Source organism: Eublepharis macularius, chromosome 9 (genome assembly GCF_028583425.1).
Source record: "Eublepharis macularius isolate TG4126 chromosome 9, MPM_Emac_v1.0, whole genome shotgun sequence".
Taxonomy (NCBI): Eukaryota; Metazoa; Chordata; class Lepidosauria; order Squamata; family Eublepharidae; genus Eublepharis; species Eublepharis macularius.
Window position 1 is genome coordinate 95,115,197 of NC_072798.1, and position 24,537 is coordinate 95,139,733.

The 24,537-nt window shown below is 43.4% G+C and overlaps 1 protein-coding gene across 1 annotated transcript in view; it reads left to right on the plus strand.

The window, feature by feature from the left end:
• Positions 1-24,537, plus strand: part of COG5 (component of oligomeric golgi complex 5) — a 261,645-nt gene that overhangs the window by 133,604 nt on the left and 103,504 nt on the right. The window lies entirely within an intron of this gene.

Consider the following 24,537-nt stretch of genomic DNA (forward strand, 5'->3'; position numbering starts at 1 on the left):
CCTCCTCTCTGATGCAGGGTCAGCCAACTCTTTTTATCCCGGAGGGGAGGGACTCGTTCTTGGGATCTCCAGTTCATTCTTAAGCCATGAGTCTTCAAATAACTGTATCAGTTCTTAACAACATAATAGCCTCCTCCCCTTTCTTTCCATCCACTTATATCCTAATGGTAACTTCCTTAACACTATTTTAAACTATGTGTACCCCTCTGATTTTCAATATAAGCAAGGGCCACTTGCATTTAGATAGCTTGCATTTTTAATGAAATCATTGCTTGCAGCTTAGTACAGTACAATAAACCCTCCAGTCTCCAGAGCCACCCTTCCTCTTTGGGTGGGTAGGACTGCCCCACTCCTGGACCACCGAGAAAGAAGCTTCACGGTAAGTGAAAACAAATCTTCCATTCTCCAGTGGACCGGGGAGTGGGGCAGGGCATACTTTGGGGACATAAAAAAGCATACGTGCCCCAGGGAGGGTCAGTTGGACCCTGAGATTAGAGGGTGTGTTGTAGAACCCTTCTTCCAAAGGCTGCCTCAGCCGAGGCTATCTAGTCTCTTCTATAATGTTTGGTGGATGAATGCACCAACCTCCATGTTGCAGCATTACATATCATTTCTAGTGAGGGGAGAGAACTTACCGTGAAGGAAGCTTCACGGTAAGTGAAAACAAATCTTCCATTCTCCACCCTACAGATGATGCATTAGCTAAGTAGGATGCATCTGTAAATGTTTTTAATCTACTATTGTAAGCTGACTTGAAGTACCAGGAGAGGCGGGCGGAAATATTTTAATTAATTAATAAATCTGAAGAGTGTACAGAAACCTGTAAGGTTTTGTCAACTACGCTTCGTACTAAACTAATCACTCCAAGTCCCAGCTCAGTGTCATCTTCCTGGAGACTGTCTTTGAAACTCGTCCAATGACCCCCTTGTAACCTTTAACCCTATTTCTGAATGTCCAAGGAGTTTGATGTCATAGAGGTAATGTTACAAGTTATTTCCCTCTCCGTTGTTTAATCTTTTGTACCTTTCTCCTATGAAGGAGCAGTCAAAACTCTGCTAATGAGTATCATCTTTTTGACTTGCCAATGCATTTTTGTTGTTGTAATCCTAAGGATAATTAAGGTGCTGCTGATCTGAAATAACAAAGCACCAGGCAGGAGAATTTTGAAATTTAGACATTCCTTCCACATTTACACTTTTAAAACCAGGGCTTTTTGAAAATGGTCTCTTGAAAATGGTCACATGGCTGGTGGCCCCGCCCCCTGATCTCCAGACAGAGGGGAGTTTAGATTGCTGGAGCGGCGCGGAGAGCAATCTAAACTCCCCTCTGTCTGGAGATCAGGGGGCGGGCCACTGACCATGTGACCATTTTCGCCAAGGGTGATTTAAACTTTAAAAAACTCCCCCCTTGTTCCAGCTGACCCAAAGTGACGTCATTGTGCGGTCCTGAGTTCCACCACTGAGTTCCGCCACCTGTTTTCCCAGGAAAAAAGCCCTGTTCAAAACAATTTACGAAGAGCCCTCTATCTAAAAGCCTGTATTAATTTCCTTTGTCTTGATTTGCATTTAAAATTCGGCACACTCTTGTAGACAGGTTTCAGAGTCTGAGCTTCCTTACAGAGTCCCTCCGTAGGCATGGTGGTGAAGCATTAACACTTGCGCTCTCCAGCCTGCTTAAAGCGTGAATTGTGGCACAGCCGTATGAGCAGATACATGAGCGTTCTTCTGCCACCTCCTCCTCCTCCTTTTTTTTCGTTAAGAGAGAGGATCATATGAATACTTCTGGTTTCTGGCTGCATCACATATTATGTGAGCACATATTATATGCTCACACTTCCCCTCCCTGCTTCTTGCTTATGCTGGCGACTTCTTTAGGAGAGTCTAAGAACCAAGCCAGAAAGTTTTTCACTCACTGCTAAGATTTCTTCCTCAAAGCATATAGCTATAGGTTGATCTTTACCATATTTGTTGGAAGTAAATCCCACTGATTTCAGCGCGACTTTACTTAGGACTCCAGCCATGATGCTCTACAAAAGAGCTTGAATGGCATTGTTCGTAGGGCGTAATTAGACATTATAAGATCTGTCTGTTATTGTCACAATCTGAAATGTTTAAAGCTTGTCTTGAACTTTCATCCTGATTAAATTGAAATGTCAAGTATGGGCATTAAAAATCAAGCTAGCTTTCTGTAGTGAAATACATTTTTTCAAACTATGGTTTAAAATAAACCTCAGATTTCTCTGCAGCATAATCAGCTGATAGTGATATAACCTAGAATATCTTTTCAGTTTCCATAGGAACAGATGATAGAATATTTGAGTCTTGAAGTAGATAGAATAAATTTCAGGAAATCTTGCTTATCAACTTCTGTATTGTTGAAAGATTCCACACACACCCCATTACATTTTTTTAGACACTTGCTATTGATTGCATTTACATTTTACGTTTTTTTAAAACTTTGGGAATCTTTGTTTTATGTTGGAATGTCTGTGCATCAGTTAGAAGCATTCCTTAGCATTCATTGGTGTAGGGTGGGATGGTGTGAATAGGATTTCAACAATGACAAATCATTCTAATTTATCAGTTGCTTTAAAAATTATAATCTCGATTAGTATAGCATAGTACCTTATTCTCAGCAGGTTGGTGTCGATACTTTTGAAATGTATTTTTAATTATTGAGCTGTGTCCTAAGAAAAAGCAAGACCCTAGTTTGACGGCGTAGTGCCCTTGCCGAAGTTCGGCAGATCTGGGTGTGGTTGCTGCTTGAAAGGGAGACTTCCTAGTTATCCCTGTGTCTGCCATTTGGAGCTCATGGTGCAAGAGTAATAAATGCAAGAGTAATAAATATAAGGGAATGTGAGAACTGCCCATCTTTATCTGGTGAAAAATTTATTGGTTCTGTTTGTTTGTTTATTGTGTTTTTCCTGTCTTACCTACAAGCAGGGCTTTTTTTCAGCTGGAACATGGTGGAAGGGAGTTCTGGCACCTCTTGAAAATGGTCACATGGCTGGTGGCCCCACCCCCTGATCTCCAGACAGAGGGGAGTTTCGATTGCCCTCCGCGCAGCTCAGCAGCACGGAGGGCAATCTAAACTCCCCTCTGTCTGGAGATCAGGGGGCGGGCCACCAGCCATGTGACTATTTTCACTGAGGGCGATTTAAACTTTAAAAAACTCCCCCCACCCTTGTTCCAGCTGAACCAAAGTGGTGTCATTGTGCGGTCCTGAGCTCCACCACTGAGTTCCACCACCTGTTTTCCCAGAAAAAGCCCTGCCTACAAGGAACCCAGTGCTTTATATGTGATCCCCTACCCCTCTAATTTTATCCCCATGACAACTGTATGAGGTGGGTTAGGCTACGCGAGAGAGTCCCTGGCTGGCCGATTCTCATGCTTAGGGAGGCAAGTGGCTCGAAGACCTGGTCTCAGTAGCAAGGCAGTTCTATCTTCAAGTGAACAGTCCGACTACGATCAGGGTAATGAGTGGGTGAGGAGCTGTCCCTCCTAACAGCTGTACTACAGGAGCAGAACTCAAGCTGCTGTTGCTGTCGGGAGATGTTGTGGTGGCAGAGTTGAAGCAGCTATCTAAAGAGTTTTATAGCATCCCCTGTAGCTCCACACATGGCTACAGGGAAGGGTGGGGCTAACAATTCCCTGTATCTGAAGAAGTGAGCTGTGGCTCACGAAAGCTCATACCCTACCACAAATTTTGTTAGTTTTACTGGAATCTTGCTCTTTTCTGCTGCTGCAGACAGACTAACACAGCTACCCATCTTGATCTAATTCCCTGTATAATGCCTCTCTTGAGCCTCTAACAATTGCCGTTCAGCATCTTCAAAAGACCAGCTCATGCTTCATCCTGGACAGCTCTCTGCTGCCAGGCCTCCAGCCCTCTAGCCCCTGGCTGCCTCGTGGGGGGCTTGCTAGTCTCTTGCTCCAGCTCCTGCTTCTGAATTGACTAACCGTCCTGACTCCGCTTGTTCCCGGATGCCTGCCTGTGACACTTATCCTGTCCTGCCTGCCAGCCAGGTACAAAATGAGCCACTAGCACAAGGGTGTAAGCCCTGAACTGGATAGCTTGATCTTGTCAGATCTCAGAAGCTAAGCAAGGTCAGCCTTGGTCAGTAATTGGATGAGAGACCTCCAGTGAAGACCAGGACTGCAGAGGCAGGCAATGGCAAACCACCTCTCTTGCCATGAAACCCCGCCAGGAGTTGCCATAAGTCAGCTAGGACTTGAGGGCACTCTCCACCACCAGCACAAAGGTGTATGTTCGGTATTACGCAACATCCTCTTCCTACTCCCCAGTTTTCTGTATCTGTCTGTTTAGTATGTTTTTGTCCTGGTCTTGCTCCAGACATCTTGGGGCAAGGTTTTCCCTCCCCTGTTTTATCAGAACCACCACCCTGTAAGGTAACCTGTGCTGAGAGTAGGTGACTGGCCCACAGTCTCCCAATGAGCTTTTAGAGCAGGGTGGGAACTTGGACTCTTGTGCATCCCAGATCCTAGTCTAACGTACTGGCCTCTACATCACACTGCCTTTCCATTTGGAGAGTTTTCTTGTCAGAATATTTTGGGAAATGTTGGAAGTTGCCAAAGAAACAAAAAAAAAAGCCATGCTAATATACACAGATGTGCCACTGAGTCACTTGCCTGTTCTGGCTCTCGCATTCAGGTTTCTCCTGACTGAATGGTGAAAAGTCCACCCAGAGGATTATCTGCTGGGTGGGTGGGAAGCTTCTGTGAGGGGAGAGAGGTGATATAGGAAAGGTCCTCTCCTTACAAAGAGTTACAAAGCTGTCCAAATTAAAGGGACTTGCTAGGATAGGAATCAAAGCACTCAAAGAGGCTTGGAGCTCTTGGCATGCTCGTTGCTGGCATCAAGATGACTCATCTGGATTGTGCCAGCCTTCTCAAAGCTGGGCCTGATCAGGAGATGCCCTCTCTCGCATAGGATTGTGAATCAGGGACTGGTGGGTCAGTACACTGTTGTGCTTCCTCTTCCACACTCATCTGGGCCTGATCATTACTAGAGATGGACATGAACTGGGAAAAAACCGAACCATGTAGTTTATGGTTCGTCAAATTTCACAAACCGTGAACTTTCACAAATCTGCCCCTGGTTCGTGAACCAGTTCATTTGGTTCGTGAAAACGTCACATCCTGGTCAGAAAATCATCACTTCCGGCTCAGCAGAAGTTCACTTCCGGGTCAGCAGAAGGTCTGCAGGAAGTCCATCCCCTGTTGCCTAGGAAACTGATTGATTGACACCAGGCTGTCTGCAGTGACAAACCAAAAAATGAACCAAACGAACCAGCCTAAAAAATTGTGGTGGTTTGTCAGAAATTAGATCTGACGAACCGTGGTTCGCGAAGCATGAAGTGGCCTGGTTCGTGCTTAATTTTGGTTTGTATCTCAGTTCATGCCCATCTCTAATCATGACCCCTTTCTTCACCATGAAAATAATGCCCCCTTACATTTATCCCTTCTTTAGATGTTATTAGTAGTTTTGGAGGCCTTGCAAATGTTCCTACTCAGGGCTTTTTTTCTGGGAAAAGAGGTGGTGGAACTCAGTGGTGGAACTCAGGACTGCACAATGACATTACTTTGGGTCAGCTGGAACAAGAGGGGAGTTTTTTAAAGTTTAAATCACCCTTGGCGAAAATGGTCACATGGCCAGTGGCCCCGCCCCCTGATCTCCAGACAGAGGGGAGTTTAGATTGCCCTCTGTGCCATCAGGAGGTGGGGCCACCGGCCATGTGACCATTTTCAAGAGGTGCCAGAACTCCGTTCCACCACGTTCCAGCTGGAAAAAAGCCCTGTTCCTACTCCACCAGAATGACTAATAGGTCGAGTGTGACCCACCATAGGTTAAAACAATCAGATGTCCATTATATGCAGAGTATTCTGATAGACAGAAGCTACCTTTCTCTTTTAGGTTTGACAATATTGTATGTTCATTTCTTTATAGTACCAGCTACTGGTGCTGTTATTGGTGCCGAGTGAATGATTCCTTTACAGCCATATGTACTACACTACAGCAAGCTGCTATTTAGCAACCAAATATTTTCAATGATTAAAACGACAAAATGTGTTGGGTCCCATGAGTCACAGCAGCCATCGTTAATGTCCACCTCCGCACAATAACATTAATCTGGCTTGAAATCTTGTCTGGTTAAAATAAAAGATGATCCTTGTTAGTAACAATTACATTACAGGGACCAGTTTTAAAAAAACCTGTTAAATATCTGAATTATAATATATTATATTGAAGAAAACGGCAACAGGACCTTTTGAAAGGAGAAGACATCAGCTGCCCACAAGCATTAATAACCAGGCCTCTTATGGGAAGATGTAATTCCTGACAAATATTAACCTTTGTGCTCTTGTAAAATTTTTATTCACTTCAGAATTGGTTAAACTTTTAAGGGAAAAGTAAATTGCCAGCAGTAGTTACTAAATGAGAAATGGAATGAAAGGAGGGGATGTTTATCACTCTTCTTTCAGCCATGGAGCATGTAATTCTAGAAGGATAAATTGTAAAAAGGATATGCCAAAGTATATAGGAAAAGCCAGAAGTAAAAAATGACTACTAATGTTTTTAGATTCTTTGCATTGTTTTCTTTTCAAGATATTTGGGTGTGATAGAAGTATCAGAATTCTAAGAGTAATTCCACACCAACCTAATGCTCGGTGTACACACAATCCAAGACACCCTGGTTGCTAGAAATGTTTGAAAACAAGGCACCTGTACATTTCTTCATCAAAATGAGGTGTATACACGCAATGGGTCACCCAAAATTATCACAAATAAGTAGACAAATAATGGTTGTTGTGGGTTTTCCGGGCTGTATTGCCGTGGTCTTGGCATTGTAGTTCCTGATGTTTCGCCAGCAGCTGTGGCTGGCATCTTCAGAGGTGTTGCACCAAAAGACAGAGATCTCTCAGTGTCACACTGAGAGATCTCTGAGAGTATGACACTGAGAGATCTCTGTCTTTTGGTGCTACACCTCTGAAGATGCCAGCCACAGCTGCTGGCGAAACGTCAGGAACTACAATGCCAAGACCACGGCAATACAGCCCGGAAAACCCACAACAACCATTGTTCTCCGGCCGTGAAAGCCTTCGACAATACATAGACAAATAATGTTTAAGTATTTAAGCCACCTTTTTTGTTGTTGTTGTGGAGATACTCAAGTAGAGATGTGAAGGCCTAGATAAATTGAGGGAAAATGTTTTTTTAAGGAACTTTTAATCAATTTTTTCCAATGGAATAATTGGGAAATTTGGGCGAGCACTGAATAAAGCTCCTATAAAACATTTTTCTCTTTTCAGACTGAGTGAAATGCTTTACTCACTCAAGATACATAGCATGCAGATTTTTATGTAAGACAGTCTAAGTCTTACACAAAAGCCTTTTATCTAAGTCTACAGTATTAACGATAATTTCTGTGTAAGCTGTAGACATTTACAAGTTACCAGCCCCAGGTTAGAAATTCCTGGAGGTTTTGGGGGTGGAGCTTGGCAACAGTTGAGTTTGGGGAGGGGAGAAACCTTCGTTGGGTATTATGCCATGGAGTCCACCTTCCAAGGCAGACATTTTCTCCGCAGAAACTGATCTCTGTTGCCTGGAAACCAGTTGTAATTCAACGAGATCTCTAGCCAAACAATAAATATACCTTTGAAAATAATTTATTGTTTGAGTTTTAATAATTTTGGTTACAATATGCTACAATGTGTTTGATAATAACTAATTAAACAGTTCAGAGTTTTCAATGTTATTGTTATTGGTTTTTGGGGGGGCAGAGGGGGTCACATGCCCCGGGCACTGCCAAACAGAGGGCACTGGGAGCAAATGCTGGCCTGGAGCGCACACTCCTGGCTCTCTGACAGCGTGTGCTGTGCTGGGCACCTGCCACTCTGACAGGGCAGCCGGCTTGCTGTGCTCCTTGTCCTTTAGCGGCAGCACGGGTGGCTGTGTGGGAGGGCTGGGAGGCTGCCCTGGCCACCTGCCATGCTGACAGGGCGGCTGGCTTGCTACGCGCTCTCAGCCCTCCGGTGGCAGTGTAGGCAGCTGTGCGGCAGGGCTAGGAGAGCTGTGGTAGCTGGAATGGCAGGCACTCTCCTGGAGGGGTGCCCTGCGTGATGACATCAATGGAGCGATGTCATCATGCACTCCTGGGAGTATGTGCGTGCTTTGCACACGCACGTGTGAGGACGGGCACTGCTGGACTTGGGTTGCCCCAGGTGCTGGCAACCCAAGATATGGCTCTGATTGTTGAGGATAACAGTCAAAACTGAGAACATGAATAATACTGGCCAGTACATAGCAAGCCAAACTAAGATGGAATTCTGTTGCCTCCTCGTTAACTTGCATGAAATGTTCTTGCTGGTGGGTGCCTGGGTGCCATTGTGCCATAAAGCTTGCCAAACGCTTATCTACCCTCTCGGCCATAGGAAGCAGATGGAAAACCAGGGCACCATCATCACATGATGGTGTTTGATGTGCTTTGTCAGTGCTCAAGAAACCATTCGGCTTATCCATGCAGGTGTGCCTTAAAAGACGCCCTGATCCTAAAAAGGAAGCAGTATGGCTGTTCAAACTAGGTTTGAGCCACATATTCTCTAGTATATATTTTTCTGAGAAAAGACTTTGGGGCACCCGAAACTACTTCCTGACATTTTGCAGGTGTTCACAGCTTCTATCAGCTGTTACTTTAGTGTGGTTTTTAAAAATGGCTTTTTCCTAGGGACATTGCTTTGTTGATTAGCTGCAGCTGTGTAATAGTTTCATTTCTTAGAATGAAGACTCTTTGAAAGGGGGAGAAAGGTCCTGTGGGTATAAATTAGTTCACAATGACACACTTTTATAATTATAATAATAACATTCGATTTATATACCGCCCTTCAGGACAACTTAATGCCCACTCAGAGCGGTTTACAATGTGTGCCATTATTATCCCCGCAACAAAACACCCTGTGAGGTAGGTGGGGCTGGGAGAGCTCCAGAGAACCATGACTAACCCAAGGTCTCCCAGCTGGCTTCAAGTGGAAGAGTGGGGAATCAAACCCAGTTCCCCAGATTAGAGTCCCATGCTCTTAACCACTACACCAAATTGGCTCTCAGTTTGCTGTGCCTTCAGCGTCAGAATTGCCAGAAATGGGCTGTGGTGGGGGCTTCACTTTTCTGCACACTTCCAGCCTGTGTGTGTGTATTGGGGGTGGGGCTGGAAAAAAAGCTCTGCTTAAAAATCCTTAAGGGATAGTATTTTTGATGGGGGAATAGAGTTTTCACAGAAAGTGCCTTCCTTCTCAGCCTGAGTTAAAGCAACCTTAATTCAAGAGCGAGTTATCTGTAGCCAAGCACCTGATAAATCAGGTATCAAAATCTCTACCTTAGGCAAAACTGCCTGCTCATCTTCTGTGCCAAGGGCTATAAAAATCTTCAAGATTCAGCAGTGAACTGCCTAAAGGGAAACCCATTAGGTGACCATCTTTGAAGAATCGTAGTTGTGTTTAGCTTCATTGTAACTGCAAGGCTTCTGCAGCTCAGTAGTTATCTTACAAATAAATAGTGGAAGTGATAAATGCATAGCATATACATTAGGGGTGTGCATAACAGAAGAAACGAGCCAAAAATGCACACAGTGTCCAGCTCATTAAAGTGGCTTCTGGAACTCTGAATCAAGTCCAGAAAAGTTTGTGTATTCGTTTCATACTTTCCTGCAGCAGATAGGCACTGGGTTCACCTCTCAGGGCAGCATCTTGTTTTCCTGAACAGTAGTCACCAGTCCGATCCCAAGAAGAGAGGGACTCTACACTACCTACTTTGCCCTTTCAAAAACAATCTAGCCCGCTCCTACAGCAACAGGAAAACTTATGGTGAAAACAGTGGTCTGTTTGAACAAGGGAGGAATTCAAACAGTCATTCTTCCTGCCTGCATTTGGGTAATGGAGAAGATTGGCAGTGAGAACGCCCAGTTTTGAAGAAGAAAGTTGATCATCAAAAGGAAAGATTTGGATTCACCCCTCATTGTGGAAACAAAACTACAGAGCACAAGGCAACAGCAGCAGTGGGCAGCAGTGGAATGCAAAGCTGATAAGTTTGGGCACTATAGAAAAAGCAAACACTGAGGATGATGTAAGATTGTTTTTAATGTTGCTGTGCTGCAGTGTTGGAGCGCTCTCCTACTTGGGAGCTTCCCATTGCTGCTGCCCATGCTGCTGGTACTCACCTTCTACAGGTGCGTTGGTGTGTGTGTGTGTTATTGTGTTTGAGGAAAAACTCAATGGATCATTGGTTTAGACTAGGAGAGGGACTAATGATTGATGTGGTTTTTGGTTAAGCACAAAAACAACTATCCCAGAGCCCTTTCCCCCCACCTTGAAAAGAACGCAGTGCATTTGTGCATGTGCGACCAACTCGCACATAACAGGCTGAAACTCATGGGGGGAAAACCTCAAATGGATCATATCTAATCCAATATCCACCAGCCCGCCTGGAACAAACTAGTACTGGAACAAAATTATTCTGGATTCCCCGGAACTGGAACAGAAATTTTCTTGGTGCACACGCCTAATATCTAGGTAGATCCCAAGAGCTAAGTTCTCAAAGGCTTAAATAAAATTGCCTTTTTTGTTTACTTGGATTGTTTAAACCTTGCTGCTCTTTTCAAGAAGATAGAAGGCAGCATTCAATACGTAAAAACACAATGCAGCTGATAAAAAGATCATAAAATCTAACGTACAGTAAAGCTTAAAATGCTGCTACCTAAAAAGTGGAAGAAAATCACGTTGGTTCTTTTGACGATCACCTGATTGATTATTTCAGAACGTGCTAGGGTGAGATAAATGGATACTCAGTCCTTTTGTACCACTGTGGCTTTGAACGCTGCCATCTTTGTGCAATGTCCATTTTGTGTATTACATTACTACATAGAGGTTAGTCTCCAAGTACACCATAGTGTACAGAGTGCAGCATGAGTAATCCTACCTGTTGTTTACTGCATTAGACTATCCAAATAATACTCTTGATTTTGTTTACCACAGAATTTGTTTTCTACATTCAACTTTTATTTTTTCCAGTCTCTATGCTTGAAGGAATTAAGATCCATGTGCTGTGGTATCACAGAGGGCAGCAGTTTGCTACTCCTTCTCAAGTATTAGATATACTTGGGGTTTTTCTTATAGAAAATGAAGCCATTTATACTTCTAAATTCAATTAATATACCAAATAGTACAAAGGTAAATGCTAATATTTAAGTGATACATCAGTAAACGAAATTTAGGTTTAATAGACAAGAAAGAATTGCACATAATTCAATTGTGCCCCCCCCCATTTATGTCCCCCCACAAAATGGAAAAAAAATCCCTTTTCCCTGTGGTTTCAAAATTTCCAGAAATTTTACATCTCTATCAAGATGCTAAGAAGAGATGAGAGAGGAGTAGGGGAATTCGTGCTTTTAGGTTCAGAGCCTGGACCTATTGAATGCCTTTGGAGAGTGGCGGGTTGATCAGCCACTCGACAGACCCAGCCGGGCTGGGATGATGGCTAGTAAGAGTGTCTTCTGTTCACATAATGACTTCTAAATTGTCATGCAGACCTAACCAAGAGCAGTGGAGAGGGTATTTGTAATCCGTTCTCTGCGGAAGAGTACACGACTCAGTGTGGAGTTGCCCTCTCAGGCTTTAGAATTCCTACAAGGATGAATATGAATGTGTCTGTCTCCCATAATGAACTGAATTTTTATTAAGCCATGGGTTCATTTCCCATTGCTTACATAAATTTCCAGTACTTTCAATTATAAACTTGAGAATAATCTGAGCTGAGGGTTGTCTGTATTTTTTTCTGCCCAAGGCAATATGGCTCCCTATGTTTTTATGTCCGGATAATTTACCTCTACGCCAGTGCTACTCCATACCTCTGTTTCTTTGAGGTGCTCGACATCTCTTCATCCCAGTATATCGTCGTTCCTCTTCGCTCCTTGGAAAACATTGTATTATAAGTAATAATCTCAGAAAACATTAAATAACTTCAAGAACTACAAACCTTTAACTGCCAAGCAAGGAAAATATTGCCTTAAATAATCAATAGATTATGTTTAGTATGTTTTTTATCCTTCATTTTACAATCTTGTATGAGGGACTGATGCAGGCATTTTAGAAAGCTACAGTCCTCTAAAGATAAAGTTTATATATTTCTGGGAGTCTTTTCCATTAACGTTCATGATAGGTTTTTAAACATTAATAATTTTTTAAAAAACAGAAAAAATCTTCAGTTTAACTACAGAGTCTTGTCACAGCAGTTGATCCTCAATAGTTCACAAATTATTAGGTATTTGAATGATCTAAAATGCAGTAGAACTGTTTGCCAATATGCTGCAATGCTTTAGATTATTTTAGAATTTGTCTTTTTCCAGTCATTACTTTTACAAAGATACCTTACTACATTGGAAGAAGGTAGGAATTGTCTTGGGTCAGATTGCTGTGTGAGATGTAATTTAACTAGTAAAGGAGGTGGTGGGCTCTCCTCCTTTGGAAGTTTTTAAGCAGAGGCTAGGTGGCCATCTGACAGCAAGGGTGATTCTGTGAACCTGGGCAGATCATGAGAGGGAGGGCAGGAAGGGTTACATCAGGGCTTAGTTCTTGTGGTCCCTTCTTACATGTCCAGGGTAATGCCGATTGCCACCTTGGGGTCAGGAAGCAATTTTCTCCAGGCCTGTTTGGCTAGGGATCCTGAAGGTGTTTTGCCGTCTTTTGGGCATGGAGCAGGGGTCACTGGGGGTGTGGGGGGAGGGAGGTAGTTGTGAATTCCCTGCATTCTGCAGAGGGTTGGACTAGATGACCCTCGCAGTCCCTTCCAACTCTATAATTATATGATTCTAGTATGGATATCACATAGGAAGATAAGAACGCAGCTGTGCTAGCCCAGTAAGCAATACAAAGACACACCAGGAAGAACGTGAAGAGTGAAAATAGCAGAGATGTCATGATGTGACCAGTGGCCTTGCTGGCTTCCCTGATCAACGCGGTGGCAATGAGGATCCTCTTGCGCAAAAAAATGAGCAGAAGGATGATGATGACTTCTGTGATGCAAAGGATGATCATGAAGGCCAGCCAGGTTTGCCTCAGGTGGAGATAAACACAGACATCTGTCTGGAATCCAAGATCCTTCAGCGAGACATCAGACCCAGCCTGCCCCTTCAATGCAGCTATCACATAGGAATAAGGACTAGCTTTTGTGTTACCTAATTTTACAGGATCCAGTTTTTATTTGATCCAAAAATATGTAACCTCCCCACGCCCAGCATGACAAAAAAATACCCTGACTTTCTCTTTGCCTGAGTAAAATTATGTACTCCATTTTGGTCAGGGGGTTCTGAAAAACACCAGGCTAACAAAACACTCCACACCCGACAATAGCCCTGCAGAGAAGATTAGCACATCAAGTACCAATCCATATGCAAAAGAACCTCCTCAGGATACAGTGAAGCCTCCCGCCATTAGCATTCCACACCTGGGAAACTCTTACAGGATGACTCAGCTCAACCCCACCCCTCCTGAGTAGATACAAATGACCTGCCAGCATCTTTTCCACACTGTGACACTGAGAGATCTCTGTCTTTTGGTGCTACACCTCTGAAGATGCCAGTCACAGCTGCTGGCGAAACGTCAGGAACTGCAATGCCAAGACCACGGCAATACAGCCCGGAAAACCCACAACAACCATCGTTCTCCGGCCGTGAAAGCCTTCGACAATACATCGGTTCGGAAGATACTTTGCTAGGCTCGGGATGTATCCCTAGGCTCTTGAAAACATGGGGGAAACCTGCTAAGCTTGAGAATTACCTCACCGCATTATAAATTACAATAGAAAAGGAGTGGACTGTGCCGTGAACCGCTCACTCTGGCGTTTTTGAAATAGTCTCCCTTCATTTCCCCACTGATCTTACTGTGCTACCAGAGCAGCCTGCCGCACAATTTAATGAGGCCTTTCTGTTGTTGTTGCTACAAGTTACATTTTTAAAATAGAAAGGAAGAAGGCGAAAGCAGTGGCTGCTGCAAGCGAGTAGCACAGGAGCCTGTCACGACGACGGCGTTTAAAAGCAGAGAGGCTCCGGATGAGCTGTTTAAAAAGGAAGGCTGCCTGCCAGTTCCCTAACACCAGCTCTGACTGTCAAACTAGAAGAGGAGGCAATGGATAGGAAGGTACAGCTCTGATAACTTTTCCCTGTTCAAAAGAGTTAAACAAGGGAAGGACTCGAATATTTCAAAGCCGTATATTAAATTGCCCCGAGAGCATGTTGTAGGTTGGATGTAGAAGTCCAGTGTGTCAGAATTGCCAGACCTGTTCCCATCAGAAGAACTAATCTTAAATGTAAAATTATTATTATTATGCAACAAGTGAGGGATTCACAGAGACTTAATAACAACAACATTTGATTTATATACTGCCCTTCAGGACAACTTAACACGCAGTCAGAGCGGTTTACAAAGTGTGTCATTATTATCCCCACAACTGTCACCCTGTGAGGTGGGTGGGGTTGAGAGAGCTTTGAGAGAGCTGTGACTGACCCAAGGTCACCCAGCTGGCTTCAAGGGGAGGAGTGGGGAATCAAACCCGGCTCTCCAGATTAGAGTCCCGCTGCTCTTACCCACTATACCAAACTGGCTCTCTTGCAGGGGGGCATCTCATTTTCCCCTCTGCAACCATAGCCTCTTCCCTTCCCTGCTCCCCATAGCCTCTCCCCTTTTCCTGCTTCCTTCTCACCCATGTGTGTTTGCCCCCTGTCTTCACCCCCCCCACACACACACCAGTTGCATGGTGAGGAACCTGCATGGACTTGCAGGGGGCACTTTTCCTTTTCCTTGTATCCCTGTCTCAGCATTGTTTTTCTCTCCTCCTGGCAGCCTTCACAAGCTCAACTCTCCCTACACACTTCTCTCCTTGAAACCCATTAAACAGCTTACCTTTTATCTGCCCCCCCCACAATCTTCATCTTCATTTATTAATTTACTTCATTTATATATTGCCTTGCTCCACAATAGGAACCTGAAGCAGCTTACATCGTTCTCCTTGCTTCCATATTACCCTCACAACAATCTTGAGAGGTAGGTTGGGCTGAGAGGTCACCCAGTGAGCTTCCACAGCAGAGTGGTGATTTGAACCTGGGTCTCCCACTTCTACTCGGAAACTCTAACCACTACACTACACTGGCTTGGGGGGTGCTGTTAAACAGTAGCAAGCAGCCAGGCCTGAGTGAGTCATTCAAGTCATGGTATGTGACTTCATGTGGTATGAAGTCACCTGGTGGTTGATTCTAGGCCTGGCCCAATGAGTTCTCCCTCAAAGGCTAAAAAGCACCCTGCCCCCTCCTCCAGACTTTTACTGGCAGAAACCAAGCCTGGAATACTGGCTAAACTTTGCCTAGCAACATCCACTGAGGGCATCTGGTTAAAGTTGCAGGCACTTTTATCATTTTGAGTTTTTTTTTTTAAATCGCCCTAATGTATTATTGTTTGCATTTCAGATTTTTCTGCAAACCTGGGGCATTTTCCCAGTGAGTAGGAAGATCTGATTTGTCCATTCGTGGCTCTCATCTCTAGATTTAAGTATCCACATATCAAGGCTACTTGGCTTTGTGTATATAAGACTCAAAACAGACGTGATGAAATACCTAGGTTCAGCTCGTGTTCTCTTACCTCAAGGTTTGTCGGGAAGTGTAGGCGTCCTTGCAGCTTAAAGTTTAGCATTTACAGAGCAGCAGGGAGGGAAGTGCAGGTGTCCTTGCAGCTTAAAGTTTAGCATTTACAGTGCAGGCGTCCTTGCAGCTTAAAGTTTAGCATTTACAGAGCAGCAGGGAGGGAACTGCAGGCGTGGGGCACCTTTCCTCCCGCTCTCAAGGTGCATCACGGCATTTTTCCTTCCCCTCACCTGGCCTGGCCCTGCAGAGCGACGCCTGGCTGCACCGGGAGACTTTAAGCTGCAAGGACGCTCACACTTCCCTCCCTGCTGCTCTGTAAATGCTAAACTTTAAGCTGCAAGGACACCTGCACTTCCCTCCCTGCTGCTCTGTAAATGCTAAACTTTAAGCTGCAAGGACGCCTACACTTCCCGACAAACCTTGAGGTAAGAGAACACGAGTTGAATCTAGGTATTTCGTCTCGTTTGTTTCGGCTCAATGATAGTATTATGCGATATTTCCTGGGTGTTTTAATGACAAAACATAGAAAAGCCAGTGATAGTTTCCAATTAATCTGTCAAAATAAAAAAAGGTGTCAAATACTGTTTTTACATTAAACTGCCTGTTGATTCCATGTTTTCCTTGGATTTATAGCATGTCTGTTTATCAAGTTACTGTGTTTCGCCACTAGTAAATGTTGTCTCCTGAGCAATAAGTTAGACTATCATGGCTTGGATCAAACCAAAAAGCCTTTTTCACCTCCTCCTTTTAGGCTGAACCCTCCAAGCAGCTAGCCAGGGGGACAGCACGGGAACACTGTATAACAGGAAGGGGAATCAGGGACGCCCACTTTGCTCAAGTGAAGTGTCTTCCATTAATCCTGAACCTTGAAAATTGAATTTGAATTGAATTTTGGTAACTTTTATTTGTACTCATGACATTTGTATTGTGTCCAGCGCCAAGTAATTTCACAAAAATCCTTTGCCAATTGAAGGCAATGGATGTTTAATCTCCTATTGAATATATTCCCGTTCAGCTATCTTTTTTGAGCTGCAGCACGGCATTTGATTTTCTCTTAGGTTGGTGCAAAAGCTGACACAGCCAATGGCTGCTCCTCTATCTTCGGAGTATCAAAATCTTCCAAAAATCTGGGCGAGTAACGTGCTTTTTATTCTGTCCTTCAAGTAAAACAAACATGCCATTTCTGTATTCAAGATTAGTAATACTCCCCCAATATGTCGGCAGGGGGTGGGTTGAGATTGTTATATCTCTTGGTGTGAGAGCTGGATCATCTTGTCTTGGTATAACTTCCCAGTCCAGGTCACTTCAAGTTCTTGCCTAGATGAAGACACACATGTTGCTTTAGGTTCTGCCCAATAGCAACAGAAGCAAAATGAGTATGCTGCCTATAAAGAGTCCAACAGAGAGATCCTGTCTTGTTAGAAATTCACCTGCTATTTAATTTCTTACAGTTTTGCTAGGCAGTGTCCTGACCTGGATAGCCCAGGTGAATCTGATCACGTCAGATCTCAGAAGCTAAGCAGGGTCAGCCTGATGGCGGCACGGAGGGCAATCTCAACTCCCCTCTGTCTGGAGATCGGGGGGGGCGGGGCCACCAGCCATGTGACCATTTTCTCCTAGGGCAACCCACTGAGTTCCACCACCTCTTTTCCCAGAAAAAAAGCCCTGTTTGCTAGAGAATATTCATACATACTGTACAGGGAATCCAAGCATCACTGAAAACGACGATCATGTTTACAAATTAGCATTAAATAGCATCCGCAGTTAAGCAAATCAAGGCCCCCGAATGAACATTCTTCCTCTTTTGAAGCTATTACCTCCCTGAAACATCCCCAGCTGCTAATGTTTCCATTTTGGAAATTTCAGCACAGTAGACGCCATGTAAAGATGCAGAACGCTTGCCACAATTGTATTCGTGCTAAACCTTCTAGCGCTAAGTTTTCTGCCCATCGAAATAAAATAGGAATGAGTTGCCATATAACAAGAGTCCCGGTGGGAACATCAGCGTGTACTGACAGCAGCGCACTGAATTAAAAACAGCTTATAAATTCATGAAGACCAATGGCTGCCTTCAGCTGGGCTGTAAAAAGCTCTATCGCTTTCCTAACACAAAACGTGCACGCTCTCCGGGACTTTTTCTCCGGTGTGCGTTGACCAGAGAGGCAGCGTGGTCTGCCTGATCATTGCATTTGTTGGCAGTGAGCTTTCTTTAGACTCAAGAGATTTCCCCATCCTGTTACACCCAAGCTTTGTATCACTTTTAAATAAAAACAAAACAAAAAATTGCATGTCTGAGTTCGTAGGTGGTTGTGTGACTCATAAACACAAAATTAGAAGTAGAGATTTAGGAATTGGATAACGGGGCATTTGTAGACACTGTTTTGTTGCTGCCCCCATATTGCTTCACAAAGAGCTCTTTACGTGTCGTTCATCCATGAGGCTTTATGGTCACTCAGGTTCATGGAATCCTTTCATTTTATGTTCCCATTTTTTATGACAGCCCCTCCCACACACAAGAAGTGTGGATAGGTTGCAACCCTCTGGGCATAACAACACTCATACATTTTTGTGGTAGAAATTACAGAAAAACAGGGCTTTTTGGGGGGGAAAACAGGTGGTGGAACTCAGTGGGTTGCCCTCGGAGAAAATGGTCACATGGGTGGTGGCCCCACCCCCTGATCTCCAGACAGAGGGGAGTTTAGATTGCCTTCCACGCTGCTTCAGTGGCGCAGAAGGCAATCTAAGCTCCCCTCTGTCTGGAGATCAGGGGGCGGGGCCACCAGCTATGTGGCCATTTTCAAGAGGCTCCGGAACTCCGTTCCCCCACGTTCCAGCTGAAAAAAAGCCCTGCAGAAAAAGCTGCTAACTTAAAAATAAGTTTTTACAGTTTTGTAAAACCCCTAATTTAGCAGCAGGCTCCATTGAAGACCTTCTTGAGGAATACCTAATATTTTTTTATTCCATGTCCTAGTCTTACCCTAACTTTGCCCACCCTCCACCCTCAGGAGTTAATCTGAACTGCTGTGGCACTTTGCCCAAAACATATTAAGAATTAGAGCTTTTCTAAGAAATTTTGGATTACTGACTGGCTTAAAGCTAGATATTGCTTTAGAGGGTATTAAAATGAGATCTCTCTGATCTCAAGGTTGTAAGCAGAACGCCTGGTGCTTTATGCTTTTCTTAACACAAGTCTATTTATGGATAGATGAACAGACAGACTTTCCCCCAATTTATTCATGAAGGCAAATATTATGACGGGGGGAGGCTTCTCATGTCCAACTGACCCTTAGGTTTCTTCAATAGCCGCCACCACCCAAACTGAAACAGGCTTGACTTTTCACCAACTGCTTGGGAAGCTGGTGAGCCTCTGTGCACATGCAGAGTTCTAGCAAATGACTAAGCAGGAGCTCGTGGGTGAAGCTTGGACACAGCTTGACTTAAGAAAGATCTTTATTGTACTAGATCCAGAGGAGTTAGCCATGTTAGTCTGTAGTAGCATACAGACTAACATAAGCTTTCGAGATTCACCTGACCTGCATCTGACGAAGAGAACTGTGATTCTCGAAAGCTTATGCTACAGTAAAGCTGGTTAGTCTTAAAGGTGCTACTGGACTCTTTTCTATTGTACTGAAATGGAATAAAAAATACAGAGAGCACACAGTATTTAAGAAGTCTCCGTGCATCAGGGTTTGCAGCTAACAAAGGGAAGAAAAAAGTCCAATATCTAACTATCTATTGAGAATTACTTAATGGTATCTGAAACACCCCCTGCAGGAAGGGCTGTTGGTCACTTGGGGGGGGCGGATAGCAGCATCCCCGGCTCTAGTGCCCTGCTTTCTCCATCCTGATGAACCACACCACCAAAGGCACCCAAGCCTTTTTAAAGCGGTCTCTCCCAAACTCCACGGCCCAGCTGGCGCTTGTCATGTAGGGGTACATAGCTGGTTTTCTGATGGCATCCAGAAGTCTAGAACAACATCCATTTATCCCTCACACAGGATATCAGTTCAACAGACATCCCGGAGAGGTGTCAGAGCAAATGGTGTGTTGCCCTGCCGGGTTTATTGCTCTCTCCTCCCTGAGAAGAGATCCTTTCCCAGGCTGGATTTGAAAAGGTGAATCAGAGGCCAGATTGACATCCAACAGGCCTGCAGAGAGAGATGTCCATTTCATGGCAGAAAGTTTGTGTAGTCGTCTTACTATTAAGTGCGACACAAATTTAAAGCTGCAGCGACATGAGAGGACGCCGCTATTGACCTCAAACAAATCAATAAGGAGCTGGTACAAATCTAATCAAATAATAAATAATACCAAATTGTGGTTAAAAACATGTTGGTATGGTTCACAGATTAGTAGAATACTACAGAATACTAAAGAAGATGTTTTCCCAAATATATAGGTATTGTACATTTATCTCCATATGCATAAAACCCAGTGTGTTTCAGCCTAAGGCCTTTCTCAGTGGTAAAATATCAAGCACCCCATAAATATAATTCTTTAAAAGCAAGAAACTGACCGTCCACAAACTGAACCTAAAAAGAGGAAAATAAATTTGTGTAAGTGTTATGTATATGTTCTTCCGTGCTGTTGATCACCTCCTCTAGTTTTTTAATCATCACATCATCTTCCTCCTCTCCTTTAATGTATATAAAGGGGCTAAGCGTGCTTTTTCACATTCTGCTGTGGCTATGCACTCCATGTTTTTGTCTGAATGTTCCTGACCATTCTAAAGAGGTAAATATTTTACAAGTTTTTTTCCCCAATTGCTTACAATCTCCAAATCAGTTTATTTTTGAAATTGGACTTACTGAGCACTATCTTGAAGATGCGTTTCAGATTTATGGGCAAATGAACATATCATCTATGAGTTGCCCACATTTGATAAAAGGATTTTTATGAGGGAAGTTGAGAATGTATTCATTCCTCGATTATTTAGAACAGTTTTATGTGAGTAACTGAATTAAATTATTTTAAATTAGTTCTATACTTAAAATCATTTTGGTTTCCCCTGAAAGAACATATACACAATACTTACACAGATTTATTTTTCTCTTTCCAGTTTCAGTGTGTGCATGGTCAGTATCTTGGTTTTAAAGCTTTATATTTATAGCGTTCATTGCTGAGGAAGGCCTTGGACCAAAACGTGTTTGATCTTATCCATATGGAAATAAATGCACAATAATACCATTATACCTTTGGAAAATGTCTTTTTTTCATATACACTGATGTACTAATATGTGAACCACACTGACATATTTTAACCCAATTTTGTATTATTTATTATTTGATTAAATTTGTACTGGTTTCTTATTGATTTGTTTGGAACAATATTTCATATTGTTTATTATTGTTTCAACCTTTTTGGTTGCCCTTGTTTTGTTGGGTTGGTCCCCTCCTCCTCTCTCTTTTTCTTATCATTGTTGACCTTCCTTCCCCAGTTCTAAGGAAAAGCAATATTTGACATCCAGTGAGAAGCAAGTACAGCAGCTCAATCTACAATGCTTTATGATTACTTCATCTTAATATACTTCTATCGAGCCCCGTTTCTTCAGTCAAAGTGATATCAATGTGTCTCTTAACAGGAGACATCTTACGTGAGGATTCTCAAGTGTAAGGAGAAGCAATGTTAGCGGGGAAGCGTAGTTTAAAAAGACAGAGCTAAAGGCTCTGTCAATTTCACTTCCCTACACAAAGTTGGCAGAGATCACTCCTCAGAGGGTTTGTTAATTTCATCTTCGCCTTCCCAAAGAGAGGCGAAAATAAAATTAACAAACCCTCTGAGGAGCAATCTCTGCTATCTCTATCTTTTTAAACTACCCTCATGTAGAGAGGTGAAATTGACAGAGCCTTCAGCTCTGTCTTTTTAAACTACGCTTCCTGACTAACATTGCATCTCCATATACTTGAGTGTCCCCTGTAAGATGTCTCAGGTAGAGAGACTCAAAATATCAAGAACATAATGTCAAATAATAGATGCTGCACTAATGTAGCTTTGATGGCAACAAAGCTTTTAAGATGCCATCTGTAGTAATATCCTGTCTTCAGTCTTTTCTACACTGTGCTTGAATAATGCTGCGTTGACATGCTTTGGCAGTGGTGGCAGTTTCCACCAGCTCATTAAGCACGGAATCTCAGGTCTTCTTTTGAAACTATCATAACAACTGTCTCTCTTCTGGCCTAGGCTATACCACACAGCACGGATTCTCTGTTTTGCACTCTTTGCTGCTGCAAATGCAGAGATGTGTCCAATGACGTGGGAATTCCAGATTGGAGTTTTCTGGCCACTTTCCTCTGTCAGCCACTGTTTTCACTGCCTTTTTCTTTGTAGTGCTGCTGGAGGGCTTGGGATAGCTTTAAAAGATATCAGCAGGGGTTATTTCGTAGAAAAAGAGCTGGAGGAACTCATTAGCATAATTCATTAGTATAATTCATTAGGATATGCCACGCCTCTTGCCATCACCGAAAATGTGTCATTAGCATAACTGATTTGCATATGACACACCCCCTGACATCACCTATCCTGGCTGTTTTGGACCCAATCCTGGCCATTCAGGGCTGAAATTGGGCCCAAAATGGCAAAAGGGGGCTGAAAATGGCCAAAAAGGGGCCCAAAATGGTCAGGATTGGGTTGCTGCTGAACAGGAGAGTGATCCACCACCCATCAGAGGCCTGATTTGGGCCGTTTCAGCCCCAATCCAGGACAAAAAGAGGCCCAAAATGGCCAAGAGTCAGGTGGGCAGGGCCACATGACCTCTTTGGGGAACTGTCGGAACTGTGTTCCCGCGCGTTCCCCCTCAAAATGAGCCCTGGATATCAGTGATTGTTTTTACCCTGAAACGATTACTGATGGTTTTTTTTAAAAAACGGTACCCCCCAAACCCTCTGGTTGCATGGCAGAAAAAATGGTGGACGCACAAGGGGCTGACGGAAGGAAAATGCTGCAGATGTTACTGAGACATTTGAAGATGCATGCCTTTCTGTCCAATTTGACAATGCGCTTGGACTCCTTTCTTCCCAATAAGAATAGAAAAAGGTAGGCTTGGGAAAAGAGCGTACTGAAGTTTGAAGCACAGTTAAGACCAGGACATAATGCAAATGCTGTTTTTTTTTAAAAAAAGCATTCCAGCTTGCTAGATGAAGTGAAGAAAAACCTCCCCATGGAAGCAGCTTTATAAAATCATATCAGTGGCCCTGTTTCCCAATTTATAGCCATCTCAAAATCTATTAAGAAGCTCTTGTTTCCTTTATTTACATACTAGATATGCAATACTATTAGTTTACTTGGATGTAAAGGTTCAAGTTTTGCTTCCCAGTGTTTTATGCCTATATAGTGTTCACATGGCCTTTTTTTTTCTGGGAAAAGAGGTAGTGGAACTAAGGACTGCACAATGACATCACTTTGGGTCAGCTGGAACAAGGGGAAGTTTTTGAAGTTTAAATTGCCCTCGGCAAAAATGGTCACATGGCCAGTGGCCCCACCCCCTGATCTCCAGACAGAGGGGAGTTCAGATTGTTAGAGGAGAGTTTAGATCTAAACTCCCCTCTGTCTGGAGATCAAGGGGCGGGGCCACCGGCCATGTGGCCATTTCAAGAGGTGCCGGAACTCTGTTCCCCCGCGTTCCAGCTGAAAAAAAGCCCTGATGATGTTCACCCAACTACTTCATCTGATACTTTTAGTTGTTCACTGGCACATTTCAGAAATTAGGTTGTTAATAGTTGAAGCTGATCCCTTCCAAATAAGATACATTGCATGAAATGCCGCCCCCAGTCTCTGTAATTCCATTTGTACGTAGTACTGTTGACTGTTGATTGTTAACAGGTTCTGAAATAATTACATTATGTGAGCTATGAATACATATGCACCATTAATAGCCCACATCTGCTTGCAGCGGAGACAGAAGTTTGCCTGACGACCCTCGAGGTCCTGTGCAGGAAACCTAATATAATTCTTCTTCCTTCTTCTCCTTAGGTTGGTAATCTGATTTTCCTTATTTCTTCTTCTCTTTAATCCCCTTTAGACCTATAGGTTTTCCATCTTGTTCTCTCTCTAGGGCTGCTCATTAAATTCTGAATAATTGCATATTGAGGCAGACATAATCTTTCTGAAATTTATGCCACATACACAAGATTACATCTTTGCTCTCCACATTAATGGTTCTGGGAGTAATACTTTACTCAAATCACTAATGCAAATTAGGATCTCAGCTTTGCTTTTCCCATAAGCATGCCTTGAATAGATGAAAAGAAAAATCCCATCCATTCTGACTTTGTTGGATGTTTGACAGAATCATTAAAAGGTACTGAATGGTTACCAATCTACTTTAAGTAATCTTAACTGTGTGTCCTTAGGGTTGGATCCAACCAGCTTTTCTGCAGTTAAAAAAGAGAGGATAGGGTCCCCTTTGACCTGCAAAAGGGCTATGCTTGGGATCATAGGGCATGCATGTACAAAAGCTGTATGGGATGGGAGCTGTAGTAAGGAGGGGGGTTGGGCAAGATTAAGCAAGAAAACTGGCTAGATCCAACCCATAGAATTTAATACGCCCAAGTGGGGTCTGCAGTCTATAGAGCCAAATGTGGCTCAGCATGTAACCAAATGTGGCTCTTTGAAAATGAAATATTCATGTTAAAGAGGATTGGAGGAGTTGATGGGATGCTAGAGTGACCAGTATGTGAAGTGAATGGCAGGCAAAGGTTTTTGGGGGGCTACCTGGATGGTCCAGGTAGCCTGATAGGAGCTGCTTCCACACATGTTGGATAATGCACCTTCAATACTCTTTAGTGATCATTTGGAACTGGGTTTTCGTGTGTAAAACAAAAAATCCACTTCCAAAGGA